This window comes from Vulpes vulpes, chromosome 13 (assembly GCF_048418805.1).
Source record: "Vulpes vulpes isolate BD-2025 chromosome 13, VulVul3, whole genome shotgun sequence".
In the NCBI taxonomy this organism is placed as follows: Eukaryota; Metazoa; Chordata; class Mammalia; order Carnivora; family Canidae; genus Vulpes; species Vulpes vulpes.
The window spans coordinates 146,952,162-146,972,448 of record NC_132792.1 but is presented as its reverse complement, the minus strand read 5'-3'; the positions used below and the strand labels follow the sequence as shown (position 1 = coordinate 146,972,448).

Below are 20,287 nucleotides of genomic sequence, written 5' to 3'. Positions count from 1 at the left end.
TTCTGGGCCCCTTGGAGATTAGTATACATACCTTAGAAACGTCCACCAAGGCCAGGATGAGAAAGCTTGCTTTGGCCTCCCATGAACTTGTTAGAGTTAACATAGTCTTCTCCCTTCCTGATGCACAGATGGTGCCACAAGATTTAATTAAAGGTTAGCTGTCAATTAGGTACATGCAAACCCTTTAATCTCACTACAATGCCCTTCTGCATGTCCCCTCCCTCTGTAAAATTGTTACTGAATGATCTATCACAGCCACTAACTTAGGAAACAAATGATAAGTCCTGGCATGTTGCCCTAGCCAACTGCTCCATCCTGGAGAATCCCAAAATTCTGGACAAATCAAAAGCATAGCTCCTGAATGGGTTTGCCAACAATGTTACTGAACAAACTCAGAAAAACTATCACAACAGAAGCCATTAACTCAAGAGACGAGGGTTTGGAAAAGAGAAAGGAAGAAATTTATTTTAGGTGCCAGCCACCAGGGCAGGTGTCAGGCTCAAGCCTTAACAACCAATGTCTCCACCAGCAAGATGGACACCTTGAGTTTTATAGAGAAAGGTTTGAGCAGGGGGGCTAGTATATGTAAGACAGCAGGTAGAGAGCATGTGATCATGAGTGGGGGTCAATGTACGTTTAGCCCATAATTGTGGGCAGGGAAAGAATCAAGTCAGGGTGTGGTCTTCTAGGCATTCAACCATTGTTATCAGGGATTTTGTGGTCTGGTGGTTGGAATGAACCAGTCACGGCAAAACATCTTCATCAATGTCTTAAGAAAGTGTAATATGAAATATGCACAAGTGTAACATGAAATATGCACAATGAGCATGAGTTAAATAGTCTTCTCTATTTGTGATTCTAATTATTAGGATCTATAGTTTAGCAAGAGGGCTCACTGACAAAATCTGTGGACTAAGGTCTGGACTTTGCTGAGAATAACTATGCAGCTGCCATGGATAGCCATCTGCCTGATTCCTTGTCAATAAGTTACCCTGAGTAAAACTCTGTGTAAACTCTATGGAGTCACCTGCTTTGTTTTCTGATCTCAAAGTGCCTTCTCAGTTTAGGAGATCCATTACTTTCTCTCTTCTAACAATCTTCATTAGAAAACATATTTGGAATACTATTGTAAAAGGCAGGAGGGCAATACCAAATATGCCTCGCTCACTAATCCTACAAAATTACTCAAGAGGTGATTAGAGGTAGAAAAGACTATCTACGGAGCATCCCTGGGGATGCTTAGATTGGGGAAGATTAAAAGACTTCTGAGCATCCCTGGGGTCTAAAATGTACAAAGCACATACCTTCAATATTCTTTCAGTATCAAGTTCATTATTGGGCCTTCATGCCCATGTAATCAAAATGTGGGGGTTCTTCCTCCTATTAATCTGTCTCATGTCAATTTCCTAGACCAACTAGAAGAGCCGTGAAAAGTAGAGGAAAATTTGTCATCCCCAAAACCTGTAATCTGTGCTCCCCCAGCTTAATGAAGAGTACCCCAGCTAGCCCACCTGGCCCTGCCCTGGCAAGGCAGTTCAGATTCCTCCAACTTTGCCTTCAGGGGGACTACACATATTTGTCCAAATGCCATGAACCCCCATGATCCATTTGTGAGATTTAGCCTCTCCCTAAACTTGACCTGTTCCATGCCCCTGCCTACTATGACCTTCATGGTTCATGTATGCACCCTACTCACCCTATCAGCTGATCTTTGGCTGCCGTGGTACATGTGTGCATTTGCAGACCTGCAGAGCTCAAGCTGGTCCCCTACCAGCTGCACAGTCTTGTATGCCCACCCATGAAAATCACTGAGGCTGCAGCTTAAAACTGACAACAGTCCTAAATCCCAAAACTCCAACTTCCCCAGAAGAACCCTTCAACAACCAGCTGCCTGTTGTCACTTCCCTTTCCTCACAAGATCTGCAGAGAGCTCTTCAGTGGGATCTCCAGGACTGGGGAATACAAGTTATTTGTGTCAATGTTGAGTGTCAGGAAGTAAATCTGGCAGAAGCACTGGGGTGGGGCAGTAAGGCTCATTTTGCTTTATCTTATAACTCCCCATTTTCCAGAGCTTTGTAATCAAGCTCTGCCACTTTCAGGCATTCCTATGTAATGTCCTTTGCACATGTATCCTGGCCCCCTACTGCAAAGAATTCATGTCCTCTGGACTGCAGATCTTTTAAATAATAAAGCCCTTTTTCCTCTGCTGTTAGACGATCTTACCGAATTTAGAGAAATTAGAAAGAGGGGTAGATAGTCACAACCCCACTCACAGATACTTAGATTGGCTGTTCAAAGGATGTCTTTCTCTCCTTAAAGCTTGATGATTTTATTCTGGTTATCATGCTGGCCCTGGAGAAAATCCCTTTCACAGAGGAAACATGACCAGAGCCTCTCCTCTCCCAGGCCATCTTCTGGAGAAATGAGATTGAGATTCCTCAATCTATCCATCAATCAATATCCAAAACAGTGTGGTTGGGTGGGTGGGGCAACCACTGAGTTCTTGGAAAATAGCTTGCAGGAAAGGGAGAAAAAAAAAAAGAATTAATAGCAACAATTGCTGCTTCGAATCTTTGGAAAGGCAAAAGCATGACTCTTGAGAGTAATTCAAGGCTCTCCCGGAGCTCTCCCTATTTACCTCCAGACAATTGCAGATATTACAAGAATCCAGGTGACTGAAAGAGAGGTTGTCCTATGCTTTTTAAAACAGAAAGTCTGGGCACCTGGGTGGCTCAGTGGTTGAGTGTCTGCCTTTGGCTCAGGTTGTGATCCCAGGGTCCTGAGATCAAATCCCACACAGAGTTCCCCACAGGAAACCTGCTTCTCCCTCTGCCTTTGTCTCTGCCTTTCCCTGCTGTCTTTCATGAGTAAATAAGTAAAAGAAAGAAAGAAAGAAAGAAAGAAAGAAAGAAAGAAAGAAAGAAGAAAGAAGGTAGGTAAATAGATAAATAAAAATTCAAAAAGAAATTTCCCTAAACTTGGTCACCCTCAGAAAATTCATTTTTCTCCTGAGAGACAATTTCCCCTGAAATGACAATGTCAGCCCATCCTCAACTGCACTCTGGAGCCCCCCCACCCCCACCCCATTAACCTTAAAGTAGAGGATCAGGAATGGGATTTCTTAATTGACACAGATATAACTTTCTCTATCATCCTCTTGGAAAATTTATCTCTCTACCTGCTCTCTCTGATTCTATTCAAACTATTACAGTTTCCGGACAATCTTATTACCCCTGTCTCAACCCACCCCAACATCCTTAGGCCCTCTTAACACTCACCATGCCTTTCTAGTTTCCACCTGTTTATCAGCAAACCTTCCTGGCAGAGATTTGTTGTGCAAATTTAATGCCACTATAAATTGCAATGAGAAGAGTGTTATTTCCTTGCCATCAGACCAGGTTTTTACTGTGTTAAAAAGAAAACTGGCCTAAAATGACATAACTCAAGCTAAGTCCAAAAACCAAGACTTACTACCTAATTGAACTGCAGGTTCACACCCCAAGAATGTGAAACTTCTCATCCATCAGCATGGAATTTCTCAGTCAATATCAGCTTAGACCACATTCACTCTGCTCAAGGAGGACAACCTTTCCTAAACAATGCATTCCTTGCTATAAATTTCTTTCTTTCTTTCTTTCTTTCTTTCTTTCTTTCTTTCTTTCTTTCTTTCCTTCTTTCTCTTTAAATGCCCTCTACAAAAAACAAACTTTCTTTTGTTTAACTCAATGGAGTGTCTCTCTGCTTACCAGATAGGATGCTGCCCAGTTGATTAATAAAGCCAATTAGATCCTCAAATTTACTTTGTTGAATTTTTGTTATTTAACAACTGGAAGCTCACCCTAATCTAAAATCCTCTGAAGAGGATGAATCTTTAAAAGATATTGCAATTAGCCTCTGGGTACACATACAAATGGTGTTGGACTGCTAGTGAGACTTGGAAACAAATAAACCATTTCCATCCTTTGCTCAATACCCTGTCTCCAGAGATGCAAGGAATCAACCCAATAGATTCTATCTTGAAACAGGGGATCCTGTGTTGTGCCCAAGATTGCGAATCTGAGAAACCACCAAGGAGCCGACACCGATGCAAAACAGGAGGGTTTATTTACAAGCTCCAGCTTGGGTCCAAGTATACCCAACACAGCGGACCAGGGACTTGGACTCCCAGGTGGGTTTCAGCTTAGTTTTTATAGGCTGGTCTAGGGGATCTTCAGAAGGGGTGGAGGAATTTCTCAAGTTCTGTTTACATTTTGATATGGGGCTTTCAACGGTTGAGCTCTGTTCTTATTCTAATAGGGTCTTCCTGCCCTTGGCTTGGGCTCTGTTCTCATTCTAATAGGGGCTTCCTGCCCTTGGCTTGGGCTCTGTTCTCATTCTAATAGGGGCTTTCTAGGACGTTAAGCTGCAAGCTCTTTTCTTCCTGTAACTGAAGTAAGGTAAAGTTCAGCTCTTATTCACTGGGGCCTGGGATGGCTGCACTTGTGATAACGCTGAACTTAAAGTGGAATGGCCTTAATTTTCTCAGCCTCCACATCCTGGTCTTTACTATCTCACCTTGTAATACCCCAATCCTTTTTTTTTTTTTTCCTAAATTTATTTATTTATTTATTTATTTATTTATTTATTTATTTATTTTTATTTATTTGAGAGAGAGCAAGAGAGAGAGTGGTGAGCATGTGGAGGCCGAGAAAAATTAAGGCCATCCCACCTAAAGTTTAGCATTAGCACAAGTACAGCCATCTAAGGCCCCTGTGAATAAGAGCTGAACTTTATGGGAAAAACTGCAGAATGTCCTCAATGTCCTCGGCAGGTAATCCCATATCAGAAAGACAATAGAGCTCAGAATTGCCCTCAGCAGAGAATCCCGTATCAGAAAGACAACAGAGCCCAAGCCCGTGGTAGAAAGTCCCATATTAGAATGAGAACAGAGCTCAATGTCCTTGAAAGCCCCACATCAGAATGTAAAACAGAACTTGAGAAATTCCTCCACCCCTTCTGAAAATCCCCTAGACCAGCCTATAAAAAACCCAGCTGTAAACCACTTCGGGGTCCAAGTCCCTGCTCCGCTGTGTAGGGTATACTTGGACCCAAGCTCGAGCTTGCTAATAAACCCTCGTGCGCTTGCATCGGTGTTGACTCCTTGGCGGTTTCTCGGATTCACAATCTTGGGCACAGCAAGCAAACTCCCAGCTGGGCAGGGAGCCTGATACAAGGCTCAATCCCAGGACCCCAAGATCATGACCTGAGCCAAAAGCAGACACTTAACCAACTGAGCCACCCAGGTGCCCCTGTAATACTGTAATCTTGCCAGTAAAGAAAGAAGGCAAATTTGTCTGGGGGGGGGGGGGGAGGGGCGGGGAACCAAATTTATCAATTTGTACAGGACGTAAGGGCCATATGCCCTTTGTAATTCCTCAGCACCCTGGGGTCCCAAATCTAGCTGTTATTCTTAGGTCAAGTCCTGTAATGCAGCCTGGTTTACTGTGAGTGACCTCTGCTCAGCTTTCTTCTCAATCCCATTGCACCCTGACTCACAGTTTCCTTTCACATTTACATTTAAAGGGAGGTAATTGGGCTGCCTGGGTGGCACAGTGGTTGAGCATCTGCCTTTGATTCAGGGTGTGATCCCAGAGTCACAGGATTGAGTCCGGCATCTGCCTCCTTGCATGGAGCCTGCTTTTCTCTCTGCCTATGTCTCTGCCTCTCTGTGTGTGTCTCTCAGGAATAAATAAATAAAATATTTTTTTTTAATAAATAAAAAATAAATAAAGGGAAGCAATTAACATGGACTTGAACACCTCAAGGATATTGTGAGTCTCCCTCAATATTTTCCCAAGTCCTTAAAGCCAACCCAGAGTTTGGGTCAACCTTTACCCAAGGCTCCATGTGGGTTCAATATGTTGATGACTTTTTGCTGTGTAATCAAACTAAGGAGAGAGCCCTTATAGTCCCTTCATCCTCTCAAGGGCACACTCGGTAAATAAGGCCATAAAAGCTCCAGATCTAAACTTCCAGGGTGCAAAGAACTGTTAAGTACTTGGACATGAGACATCTCAGGGCATTTAAAAGCTGATTCCAAAACACTTTGAGTCGATGAGGTCCATCCCTCTTCCCAAAACAAAGAAAGCTACATAAAATTTTTAGGGACAACTGATTATTGTGGCCAAAGGATTCCTGATTTTGTAGTTCTGTATGCTCTTCTCCCAGATATCAGCCTGAAGCTATTTCCCGGCCCTGGGAGACATTAGCCTCCTTTGAAGCCTTAAAATCAATTCTGTCCACACCCCAGCTCTTGGCCTCCCTAATTTTGATAAGCCATTTCATGTATTCTGACCTGAAAAGAATCAAATTGCTGTCGGCCTTCTAGGACAAACTTTTGCCCCTCAGATATGACCTGTGGCATGTTTCTCATGCCAGTTAGACCCTGTGGCATCAGGTATGTCCCCACCCTTACACGTGGTGGCCACAGCTGCTGATGCCCTGGGATAAAAGTAGAAAAATGTTCACCTTTAGCCCAGAAGGCTGATCTATGTCCTGCCTAGTTCCAGTAAGGATCAAATAGGTGCTGGCTGCTACCTTCTTAAAGGGTTTCATGACTGCCTGTGCATCTCACCAATACTTAATATCTGTTGTGCCCAAGATTACAAATCCAAGAAACCACCGAGGAGCCGACACCGATGCAAACACAGGAGGGTTTGTTTACAAGCTCGAGCTTGGGTCCAAGCATACCCGACACAGCGGAGCAGGGACTGGACCCCCAGGTGGGTTTCAGCTTAGTTTTTATAGGCTGGTCTAGGGGATCTTCAGAAGGGGTGGAGGAATTTCTCAAGTTCTGTTTACATTTTGATATGGGGCTTTCAAGGGCATTGAGCTCTGTTCTTATTCTAATAGGGGCTTTCTAGGACGTTAAGCTGTAAGCTGTTTTCTTCCTGTAACTGAAGTAAGGTAAAGTTCAGCTCTTATTCACAGGGGCCTGGGATGGCTGTACTTGTGATAACGCTGAACTTAAAGTGGAATGGCCTTAATTTTCTCGGCCTCCACAATATCGAGCTTAATGATAAGCACCAGAGAAATCTTGTGAAAGTAGTTTTATGAGTAGAAATTCAAGGAAGACACTTATGATCCAATAGTCCCTGCTAATCCCCTCTCCCTTGAGCACTAAGCATATAACCACCAGCCTCACGCAAAGTTCAGCTCTTTCTGCCCATGATCCTAGCCCCAAGCTATAATAAAAGGCCTTTTTTTTTTTTTTTTACCAAAAAGTTCTCAAGAATTCTTTCTTGACCCTTTACTTCCAGCCTGACTTCAGTTGCCACCTTGATTGACAAAGCCAGGACTCTTACATTTATGCTCCCTCATCTCCAGTTAAATTCCCCATACTGTGTCTGCTCACTTATAAGCTCACAAGACATAGCACCCCTCTACAAAGTATTAGAAAGAAAACCACAATACCCAAATGCCATCTCTTAAGGCAAATCCCCAAATCAGGAGACTTGCATAATCTAATTGCAATTTCAATCTTCCCCCAGAAATGTAAGCTTAACAGGTCAATCAAGAATTCCTCCAGCAGCACCAGTGAGTCTGCCACATGGGCCCTTTCCATCCCCCAAAGGAAGACAAAGCAATCTGCTGAAGACCCCTTGTTCTTCCCCCTAAGGGAAAGCAACCTTGCCTGGAACATTTCTTTTAGTAACTTTCTTGTCCCGCACTTTTTCTAAAAAAACCTTCCATCTTGTACCATTCCTCAGAGCTCTCTTCTGCTTGCTAGATGGGATGTGCTAAATTCATAAATCATATAATAAAGACAATTAGGTCTTCAAATTTACTCAGCTGCATTTTGCCCTTTTAACAGATTTGGTGACAGCATCGAGACCTGAGGCGAACTTCTGATGGCATTCGGGGATAATGAGAGACACATAAGAAGCACTCCAAAAACTCTTGTGAGTCCACTGTCTTCTCGCCCTTTCCAACAACGCCTCTCTGATTCAGCTCCATTTTTGGCAATTAATCTATCTATCTAATTGGCTTTCCAGTCCAGGGTTAATGGGTCAGTCTAGATTGACAGGGGCTGTAAGAGAGCACCAGTCCTTAGCCCCTTGGTTCAGTCCACAGTTCCACTTTGGAATCTTTTGTCCAATTTCCCATCTGCAGTCTCCCAGAAGGGAGTCTGCTGATTTAGTCCAAATTGGCAATTGCTGGTGGTCCCCATGGCCTTCTCTTGGCCAGTCCGCAGTCATCTGTTTTGATTACTGCTGGTATGCTGGTATGTTTGTATGGTTTTGTGTAAACAAAGGCTATTGCTAGCTGGGATCTTGGAAGCCAAAAAGCCACAAAAATGGGTTGGACACAGGTTAAACATGTAGGAGCTCTTTGAGGGCTTGCCACCTCAAGAAAAGTCTCATGTTAGATTGAGTTTGTCACAGGAGGATTAGATTGACACTAGGTCATCCACCAACCTCAAGAAAACTTCCATACGACAAGGTACACTGTAAACCATGCACAATCCCCAGCTTCACAGCAGCTGTTTTAGTTTTAGTTTGGCTCCAAGAAAGCCAAAGACCTAGCTAAAGGAAATGGGAATCTTTATATCCGGAAGTGAGCATACTACCTTCTGGCACACCTGTTTGTTTTATGTCTAAGAACTACAGCCCTGGAACCTGCAGATAACCAGCAAAATAGAAAAGTTGTACTTAACATGGCATTGCAATGGCCATTATGGGGAACATTCCAATTAGATAAGATAATTTAAAAAGTGCACTTGAAAGCCAAGATTCCCAAATTAAGCAGAATGGGATATGTTTTAACTGGCAAGCAGAAGCCTCCAAAAGGTTTCAAAATCCCAGAACAGTTTCATTAAAAGATTCATTGCAAAAAGTGAATGAGAAAGAAAGGATTCCTAAACAAGACTGCAAGACTGACATAACTCTCACTACTCGCCTCTGTTCTTGAGTAGAGTTACAGGATTTCCCTCTCCTTTGTGCCCGCCATTCTTAGTCACACTGCTTCGAAGAATGAAGAAGTAAGCCAGACAGAGTGGTGTACAGCAAAGCAAGGTATACTGATCAATAAGTAAGTTTATTGAATGATAGGAGAACAAAGCTCTCAAAGAGGGAGGGGAACTGATAGAGTTGCCACCAGAGTTCCTAAATCCAGTAGAAACTGGGCTTGTTGACGGGCTGTTCTAATCTGATTAACCCTCCATGCCCCTGTCATCCAATCAGGTTTTTGTCATCTATCCATCACGTGGGAAAGGTTGGAGGGCATCTTCCAGGTGTAAAATCCTTTTAAGGGTGGTTTCCTCTTGGGGCAGGATTGGGAGTAGGGGGTTGACCCTGCCTGCCTGCCTCTTCATCAGTACTCATCCCAGGGGTCCTGTCTGGATTGCCTTTCCACTCTGAAGAGACTGTTAAAGTTACCATTGATTGATTTATAAGTAGGCTTCATGCCCAGCATGGAGCCCAATGTGGGGCTTGAACTCATGACCCTGAGAGTGACTGTTGGATGCTTCACTGACTGAGCTACCCAGGTATCCCTAAAGTTACCTTTTAAAATCAGATCATGAGAAGAAAAAAAGAGAAAGGAGAAAAGTAATTAATTCATTAACTAAAATAAGACCCCTCAGGCTACAGGTGATCTTCAGGTCTCTGTCACTCCTTGGTCAAGTTAAAGACTTTTTTAAGTCTCAGGAGGATTCTCAAGAGTGTGTGGGGATTTTTTTGTCTTGTTTTGGTTTGGTTTTTATTTTTAAGTAATCTCCACACCCATCATGGGGCTCAAACATACCACCCAGAGACCAAGAGTCACATGCTGTACTGACTGAGCCAGCCAGGCACCCTTAGCTCTTTCCTTCTTGCTTGCCTCATTTTACACCCTAAGAACATGGCTTGGCTTTCTGCCTGCCTGGGACAAGTTCTATCTGTGACTACCTTTGGGAATGACTCTAGACCTTACAAAGATAGTATCTTTTACACTCTCTTTAAGGACATCTCTTTGGTCCATGAGGTTGCTTAATCCTGCCGGAAATATTTACTATTTGTCCTGGTTGAAAACCTGATAAGACATTTTAAAGGATTTAATAATTCTATCATCAGTAATCTGGCCAAATTGGAAACTGATATTCAGAGCCTTACAGGAAATTTTTTAGGTCTTCTTCTCTAAACTGTATATACCCAGAGGCAAAGAAGGCATTTTCATAGGTGGATGAGTATGTCAGTCCTTTGATACCATTTAGGTGGCAACCCGGTTCTTTGAGGAGTTAAAAAATAGTTGTCCTTTTTTATAAATCTAGTCTTCCCTGGACCAGAGGTGTGGTTCCAGAAACAATTCAAAGACCACAAGTCCTTTTTACAGATTCAAAAACCTACCCCCCCCCCTTGTTTTTTGTTTTTTTGTTTTTTGTTTTTTATCTCAAAAAGCTTATAAGTGTAAAAATTCTGGTCCTAAGGGAACACAAGTCCTTCTAGGAAAAACTTGCCTTTTTTCCCCTGTACCTTTAAAATGTAAATGTGCAATTTTCCACCTGGTATTCTCTAGGAACTCTATCTAGTCCATCTCTTTCAAATGCAAATTACAGAGAAGTAATTCTTATTAAGAAAAAAACAAACAAGGGGGACAAGACTTTTGGAACTTGACTTGCCAAGGACAAATACAAATCTTAAGTGTCTTCTCTACAAATGAAAAAAATAACACTGTTACTTTAACATAAGTTCCAAAGATCCCCAAAGAGAAAAAGTCTGTGGATTATTAATTCTTGTGCAAGCTCTTCTGAAGTCACAAACACATATAATCCTACTTTAACACATGCCACTTTAAAAATCCAATCTATTTTCAAGTTCTTTGTCCAATGTACGTATTTTTGTCATGACAACTCCACAAAATAGGTGGTGCTACACCCATTTCTCATGTAAAAAAAAAAAAAATGAAGTATAGGAAATTTAAATAACTTGCTCCAATCTGCATGGCTGGTAAGAAACAGAGTCAGGACTCTAATTATTCATTGTCAGCAAAACCACCTTATCTTCTGCCAATTTTTGTTCCATTGTATATCTTGAACTCTATAATGATTGTTTCAAGATGCTATTTGAATAAAAACATGCTATTTCAGAACATTAGGTAGTGTATATTAAGACAAAGTTTTCAAAGTTTTCCAAGCTCAGCTTTACAAAAAAGCTTTTTTAAGCTTCAGCCATCTAAACAGATAACCTTAACTGATTCCATCTACCAGAAAAACAAACTCAGACCCAGTAACTAGTAAATTTTGTGCCTATTTCAATATGGCAATAATTTTAAAACAGAAGCTGTAAGCTCTCTATATCTGTATTTTCATCTATGTCTATCTATATGCAGCGTAGTTACGTGGTATTTTCTACCTCTAGATGGTATTGCTAAAATTAATTTGTAAAAGAGCTCTATTTAGTTGATTTGGAGGCAAATGCTTATAAGGATTGGGCATTCTAAAACTCTCAGAGGGATGCCTGGGTGGCTCAGTTGGCTAAGTGTCTGACTTTTGATTTTGGCTCAGGTCCTGATAGCAGGGTCCTGGGATGGAGCCAAATAGCAGGCTCCCCACTGAGTGGGGAGTCTGCTTGAGATTCTTTCTCTCCCTCTTCCTCTGCCCCTCCCTCATTCACAGGCTAGCATGTGCACTCTCTCTCTCTAAAAATAAATAAATATTTTTAAAAAATTAAACTCTCAAAAAGATAGAAACTAACCCAAATATTTTCCAAGCTCATGCGATCTGGAAAAATATTTGATATAAAAGCTCATTTAAGGTTGACAGCTTAATTAAACAAACATGTCTTTAGAGTTCCCACCATTAAATATAAAACTTTTATTCTACTTGAGTTTACTAGCCAACTGGATTCTTACAAGATCTGTCCACGAATAAAAACAATAGCCCAGGGTAATGGCTGACTTTGTTTAATAAAGTTTTTGTGGGTAATCCAAACATAATCGTTAAGAACAAGTAAATTAAATTTAAAAAGTTAGGTAAGTTTTTAAAGCAGTTTTCCTAAATCTTTTTGGTAACCTGAAACATTAAAGTTGTGCTAAGTTAAATGGTGAGTTATGCTACATTCATTAAATATGTAGACTGCAGAGGCCACTTTTAGGTAATAGGCTTGAGCAATGGAAACGTGAGCAAGGCGGACCAAGTGACCACCTGGCTGATGCAAACAAGCTCATTAAGTCAGAGAGGGTAACTGACCAATGAGCTGCTTATAACCAGCATAGTTACTTAAAAAGAGAAAATTCTATAGGGCCCATACTCCCTCCCTCCACCCTGTACTTATAGCCCCTCACCACCAAAGACAGTCTCTCCTTTGCTATCCTGCCTCCACTCCTTTATGGTGTACTCTATAAACTTCTATCTCTTTTGTTCAGGGGTGAGTGAATTCTTTAACTGCCTGTGCCAAGGCTCCCATCCAATCAGGATGCCCCACATAGATCACTTCCAAATAAGACAAAATACTAAAATATGAATTACCAAGCATAGGTTTATCAACTTTTGGCTTATTTCAAAGAAACTAAAATATATTTGGATGTGTTAATGATACATGGGAAAAATTTTAAAAACATGTACTTCGAAAAATTTTTCAATGTATACCTATGTTAGAAAAATGTTTTAAATGCTGTAAACCATATGACAGTTTACAACTGCTTCTTAGCTTTCACTAGATATTAAGTTTTTGAAGGGTTTTTGAAGGGTTAAGAATTCTAATTAGTATGTATAATTAAAGCTACTAAAAAGAAATAATAAAGGAATCATTTCTGTATGCCAGAAAAGCAAGTTGTGTTTTCAGAAGGGGCAGTCGGGGAGCCCAGGTATGAGAAATGGAGATACATTTTTTGGAAAATGAATTTTTTTTAAAAAAGGAATTTTAATTTGTGGTCAAACTGCTTAAGATTAAAATAAATTGATTTTTTAAATGAGTTTTAATATCAAAAGTAAGCTGGTACACAATTAGAATTTGATTTTCTGTCTGTTGAAAGAACAAAGTCTTCTTGGACTTTTGGTCTGCTTTTGATAAGACTGTAAAGATTTCTTTACCTTTTAAGTTTATTCATGATCTGTGATCCTATTTAGATAAATACTTTAAAACCTTTTGTTGATCTTTTTGACCATCTTCCCAAAGTCAAATTCTAAATGAAGTCTTTTTTACCTGGAATATTCCAAGGGATCTGCTTGTAGGGACCAAGGGCAGGTCATCCAAAATGTGCCACTTGAAAATATTGATTACTTTAAATAAAAGTTGTTTAGGAGGCAGCTCATACAAAGACACTCAGTTCCTCCTCCATCCCCCTGAAAACAGGAGACTAAACTCCTATATGAAAAGTATATTCCTGGGACACCTGGGTGGCCCAGTTGGTTAAGTGTCTGCCTTCAGCTCAGGTCATGATCTCAGGGTCCTGGGATTGAACCTTAGGTTGGGCTCCCTCTTAAGAAGGGAACCTCCTTCTCCCTCTCCCTCTGCCTCTCCCCTTGCTTGCTCTCTCTCTCTCTCTCTCAAATAAATAAATAAAACATTTAAAAAAATACAGTCCTTGTACTAAGAAGTAAAAAGGCATCCTTCTTACCAGAGATAGGGACTTTAAAGCTAAGAAAGCTATAAAAACAAAACAAAACAAAACAAAAAACTTCATTATCTTTTTTCTAATTTCCTACCTCAACCCAAATTCTGCCTAGAATTACCTACTTAATAAAAGCTTCCAGACACCTGTTTTCTTTATCCAGTCAGTTCCTCACAAATTTATTGTCTCTTTGTCTAAAATGTATAAAAATTGCCTATCTTGATCATATCTTTAGTTCTCAATTTCATTATCAGGACTCTCTGGACATGTAATAAAAGTTTGGTTCTTCCTCCTGTTAATCTGTCTAAATATATTTCTTAGTCCAACTGAAAGAACTTGAAGAGCATGGAAAGAATTTTTCCTTCCCTACATGTTAAACTAATTATATATATATATATATATATATATATATATATATATATATATATCAGCTAATAATCAGGGTCCACACAGACCAGCAACTTGAATGCCAGTTTTGACTACAGAAGAATATTTTAAGACCTGATGTTTGGGCTGAGGCGCTTGAACTTCTCAGGTGTACCAACACTGGCTATTGCTGGCCTGCAGAGGAAGGGTTGATTTTTCAGTGTCCCAGGGTTTGTTCTTGGTTAGGATTTTTTCTTTTTTAATAAACATGCATTTATTTTTCCAAAAAAAAATTATATTTTTATATATATATATATAATGAGATATTTTATTTATATATATATAAAATGAGAGAGAGACTAATATATATATATATATGACCTCTCATTCCAGACTTTTGCCATCCCAGTGTCCTTGTAACAGTCCACTTCTAAATTGGAGAAATTAAAGTGGGTAAAAAATAGATACAAATTAAACAAACATTTGGGGCTATGGGAACCCCAAGATGGCCACTTGGTTCTTCCCAGCTCCCTGGCAAATACCATTTTTCAGTTTTTGCATTACTTTACCCACTGCAGGGCATTTAAGGTGAACTCAAATTATGAACTGACATTAGGAGAGAGACTTCTGGAAAACTGCAAAAATGTCTGATCTGCCTGGCCCATAGTCCTGTAAATCTGGTTTTTGCTTGTTCTCAGAGGCTTCAAACCTCCTCCCTTGGGGCCCCTAAAATACCTGCAGCTGGACTTCATTCGTCACCATTTAGTATGGGTTACAATATGTTCCTGTTACAATATGTGTGTTTTCTAGATAGATTAAAGCTTTCCCCTGATGCAAGGCTGATGCCCCACAGTAGCAAAAAAGAAAAAAACCTTAAAAAGTCTATTTCTCACTTGGGGAAAGATCTCCTGTGATCTAAGCACACACTCCACTGGAAAAATCATATGAACCTTCACAAAAACCCTGCAAACTTCTTGAAATCCTATCAATGTACAGCCTTCTACTGACACTTATTGTCTCATGCTAGCATGACCAGCAACCATTCCAAATGTCTTTACTCAAGCCTGTCATCCATGGATCAAAGAAGCCCCCCTGGATCCCAATTCAAAGGATCCTGTTGGTCACAGTCTGGAGTCTGGTGACTGGGGATTCTAGAAACATCATCAAAGGAAGACAGTCTTGAAGCCCACAAGGAAGGGACCTTACAACATGCTCCTGACCACTGACACTGCTGCAAAATGACAAGATGCTGGAGACCTCTAAGTCAAATCGATGAGGAAGAGAGGTAGCTCACATCAAGGTAGACTGCTTCCAAGGTAGGTCCAAGATGACACATCAAGACTTCATACATTATTCTTTTAATTAGTAATTATTATTATTGTTTATATTTTTATTTTTTATTTATATTTTTAAATCTTCATACTTTAAACATAAAACTCTTTCTTTTTTCTTTTCCTTTCTTTTACCCTGACATTGCCCTGGAAAGATAATGCCCTCACCTATATCTCTCAAGCCATTGCTAGGAGGTAGAGAGGGGGGCGAAAGTGGGTAACCTTTGGAATTTAAAACCTTTTATTTTAGCCTAGGAGAAAATCTAACTGTGCCCCTAACTTTTCACAAGCAAAGTAAGATATCTCATTGGTCAGCTACCCTAAGTTTACACTGTTTAGTTAAAAAGGACCTACCAGGAGACTTTCCCGATTCAGGATTCACTCCTTTTGGTAGGTCCTTATATCCCCTGGTTAAAAATAAATGTAGGTGAGGCTATGATCAAGAACTTCTCCTTAACTCCTAAAATTGTTGCCAACTCTACTGCTAGGGCAGTAGCAGCCCAACAAAGATCCTTAGGCTCTCTAGCTGAAGTTGCATCCCTCATAACAGAATAGTCTTGATTATCTTTTAGCTGAGCAAGGAGGTATCTGTTCTGTGGCCAGGAAGTGCTGTGCCTGGATTAACGCTTCAGGGGAAGTTAAAACTCAATTACACAAAGTCACAGAACAAGTCACTTGGTCTAAAAAGGTTACTCCTTCTGTAGAGAGCAAAACGGAGTCTCTCGTGTCAAGCAGGAGCCTGTGTCAAGCAATGACCCAAGCAGTTATGGGACCCAAAATTTCACCCAATCTGCATTTTGCACTAACAAGTTCCCATGGTCCAAGAGCAGATATCAACCAATTCAAACATTCACCTGGTTACTCTACAAAATGCAGAGCCACTAACAGAAAATAAACTATACTTAAATTGTAATAGCTTATTCTGGAGTGGGTATTCCTGACAACGAAGCCCTAATATGGAAATAATTTCCAAGCCAGGTGTACAAATGAAGGGTTGGCACTCCTGATAAACTGCCAGTGATGGATGTGCTGGAATTTCTGAGGCTATCTAACCTCAAGCAGTTGAGTCGTAGGGACCACCCTGGTCCACACCATTCAATAAGACATGGTTTACAGATTGGTCAGTCCCCCTAATACCACATGGAGTACACTGGCATGCTGTGGCCTCAAGGCTACTCATGGTCTGCTCAGGAGAATCAGCACAATATGCTGAAATAACAGCCATAAAATTGGCTACCAATCTGTTAAGGAGAATCAAAATGAAGTATTTATTTTCTTTTTAATTAAAGATTTTTATTTGCTTATTCATGAGAGACACAGAGAGAGAGGCAGAGACATAGGCAGAGGGAGAAGCAGGCTCCCTCTGGGGAGCTGGATGCGGAACTCCAACCCAGGACCCCGGGTTCATGACCTGGGCCAAAGGCAGACATTTAGGTGCCCCCTGAAGTATTTCTTTTCTTAGACTCATGGGCAATCACTAAGGAAATAACCCCTTTGGTCAAGAACATCATCAGAAAACAACTGGAAAATAGGAAATAGGAAAATCTGAAGTAAGGACATATGGCAGAAAGTACTACTAACTGACATCTCCATTTTCTTCACACAAGTCTCTGCACATCAGAAGAATAAGTCTGAAGTAACCAAATGTAATAACCAGGCAGACAAACTTATTATGAAAACTAGCACGGTGAAGATTCCTGAAATTTATGTTTAAAAAACACATTGAAAAAAAATAAATAAATAAATAAATAAATACACATTGATATGTGTCTGAAGAAAACAATTAAAAATATAATTATAAATAAGGGCGCCTGAGTGGCTCAGCTACTAAGCATCCAGCTCTTGATTTCTTGGAAAGCTTAGTGAATTCCAGCACTAATTAATCTTAATTAATACCCCAGAATCAAAATTAAAAGGAAAAGTGTAGATTATTACTTATTAGTGGCATGTGCTACTAATAAAACCTACTGGAAGACCAGAGGAAAAAGTTTATTACATCAATTAAAGAAAATAATATGATGCCACTATAAAAATTTCAGGCATGAAAAAACATCTTTTATAGTAGGTGCCCAATATTTAGCCTAGCATGATGCAGGGCAATTATGCTTGAGCTATAATAACAACAGATTTTCTTGAGTGGCAAGAACAATGAGAAAGAATTAAAGATGTATAAACACTACCTTTGTTTGTCACGCATGAATCTGCTATGTATCTTTTTTTCTTTTTAAAAAAAATTTATTAAAAAAAAAGCATGAGCAGCAGGGAGGAGCAGGAGGAGAGGGAGAAGCAGACTTCTTGCTGAGCAGGAAGCCTGACTCAGGTCCAACCCCAGGACCCTGAGATCATGACCTGAGCCATAGGCAGACGCTTCATTGACTGAGCCACCTAGGCACCCCTCTGCTATGCATTTTTAACTCTTAATATTCCTAAGCAGGTCACTACAGCATGCTGCCTATCACTCACTATTAGATACCATACCCACTGCAGCTACAGATACTCTGACGGGGCAGCAATAGCAGTGCACCACTGTTCCAAAGTGAAACCCCACCTTCTGGTCCAAATACAAGTCCACGGTCTGTGACATCCTCTACTTTCTCCACAGATCACCATCCCAGTCACCTTATTGCAGATGAGGACTCGTCAGCATCAGCAATGTCACCAGCATCACCAAGCCCAACCTTTCCACTCCACCCTTCTTTATGAGCATCATCTACTTGCTGGAAACCTTCAATCAGGGGAGAAACCAAATACTTGGGGAAGCTGATTGAGCAATGGAAACCTCCACTTTAATCTCGAAGAATCAACAATGATCCTGAACAAGGAAAAAATCCTACTGAATTAGCATTACAGGCATCCACAGAATAAGAATTAGCACTAATTAGTTAATCTAAATTAATTCCCCAGAATCTAAATGAAAAGAAAAAGGTTTTCTGTGGTTTTCTTGTATTTTTGTTTTTGTTTTTTAGAGAGAGGGAGAGAGAGTGCATGAGTGGAGAGGGGCAGAAGGAGAGAGAATTGTAAGCAGGTTCCAGGCTCAGCATGGAGTCCATCACAGGGCTTGATCTCAGGACCCGAGGTCATGATCTGAGCTGAAATCAAGAGTCAGAGGCTTAACCAACTGAGCCACCCAAGTGCCCCCAAAAGGGAAAGGACTGATTTAAAAAACATAATGATAGATATGGTCCTGGGGAAATTATAGCACCTGCTACTATAGCACCCCTAAAGGCTTCAGATGTAAAGGATAAAGATTGGCCTGAACTACTAACTGACTTTGATATTATAACCCAACCTATATACCAAGAAGACGAGGTGATGACTTTTGTTCTTCTCCCTTATCTTACCAAATCAAGTGCAGCATTGCACACATGGCAAGAGACTCCATGAGAATGACCCCAATTTAATTCCTCATTTACTCCGTATTCTAGTGTTTCATTATAAAAGCAGCTGCTGATTATGCAGAATGGGCAATTAGATCTTTAAATATAAATATGCCAAAAAATGGATCATTTACTACATTCCCAACTTATATTCTTTAATCCTTATCTACCTATTAGAAAAATAAGAATAGATCCTCAGTCATTATATCCAGACTTTAAAAGAACAGAGACACCTTGTAAAGTGTACGGAGGACATATAGGAACTTAGCCTAGAACACATATCTTTATCTGTCATGGTACACATCAGGCTTCTCACATCACAGAGTTCTACCCTAAGAGTATGGGAACCTATGTTTTTTTGTTTTTTTTTTTTTTTTTGGGAACCTATGTTAATAAAACTTCTCCCCATTGTATTGGAACCTACAGTGGTAGCCTATACTTTGAAATTTAATATAGAGGGCTTTGAAGCCAGATATAGATCCCCAAATTCTGCTCAGTTTTATCTACCTTTGTTTATGTCCAATTTGCAATCTATGATAAAACCAGATTCACTAAAAAGAAAGAAACACTTATAGTTCCTTATTGGACTAGTAGGAGGCTTAATTGGAGGAACAATAACAGCCACTTTTTCTTGCTTTCAAATTGATCAAATCACATTAGATTTTGAAAAATTTGAAACCACACAGCCTCAGTTGAACACACATGCATGGCAACTTTGTCAACATTGTGTACACAGATGGATAAAATCAACAGTATATTACAATACGTAAATGAATTTCACATGGAAGTAAATAGAGCAATGGAAATTTGACATAAAGCAGTTGAAGAAAATGCTAAAAATAATGAAACACTTAAAAAATGCCACAAAATATGTTTCTCTAAGTGTAGATTGTCAATGTTGAAGTTAAGATTGGTTGATATGTGAAATCTTAGAAAAGCTATAATCTCAGGGCAGTACTGGTCTCCTGAGATAATAGACAAGTCAATGCTTGTGTGCTCGTTCGGTGTGGACCTGGTACCTCTTTTGTGAAGCGGCAGCTGAGGAGACCCCGGCACTCGTCATGGCCAATGAAAATCCCAAGGAAGGAGTGAAGACTGAGAAAACGATCATATTAATTTGAAGGTGGCGGGGCAGGATGGTTCTGTGGTGCAGTGTAAGATTAAGAGGCATACACCACTTAGTAAACTAACGAAAGCCTATTGTGAATGACAGGGTTTGTCAATGAGGCAGATCAGATTCCGATTTGATGGGCAGCCAATCAATGAAACAGACACACCTGCACAGTTGGCAATGGAGGATGAAGACACAATTGAGGTGTTCCAGCAGCAGACAGGAGGTGTCTACTAAAAAGGGAACCTGCTACTTTACTCCAGAACTCTGTTCCTCCAGACCAAGAAGACATTCTCAGATAGAGAGCCGTAATTTGGTTCCACCACATCCTGACTACAACAGTATAGTTTTCTCTATTCTTTCACTTCCCCTTCCCCATTCCTTTATTGTACATAAAATAACTGTGTATGTGCACAAGTATATTGCATTTTTTTTGACTAAATGGCCAAAGGTATGTTTTGATCGACATCAAATGGAGATGGGATGGGGGAAAATACTGCTTCTGTGAAAATACCCCCTCTCTCCATTAGTGG

The 20,287-nt window shown here is 40.4% G+C and overlaps 1 pseudogene; it reads left to right on the top strand.

Annotated features, from left to right (window-relative positions):
• Positions 1 to 19,698: 19,698 nt before the first annotated feature.
• On the top strand, positions 19,699 to 20,082 carry LOC112921742 (small ubiquitin-related modifier 2 pseudogene; annotated as a pseudogene).
• Positions 20,083 to 20,287: the final 205 nt, after the last annotated feature.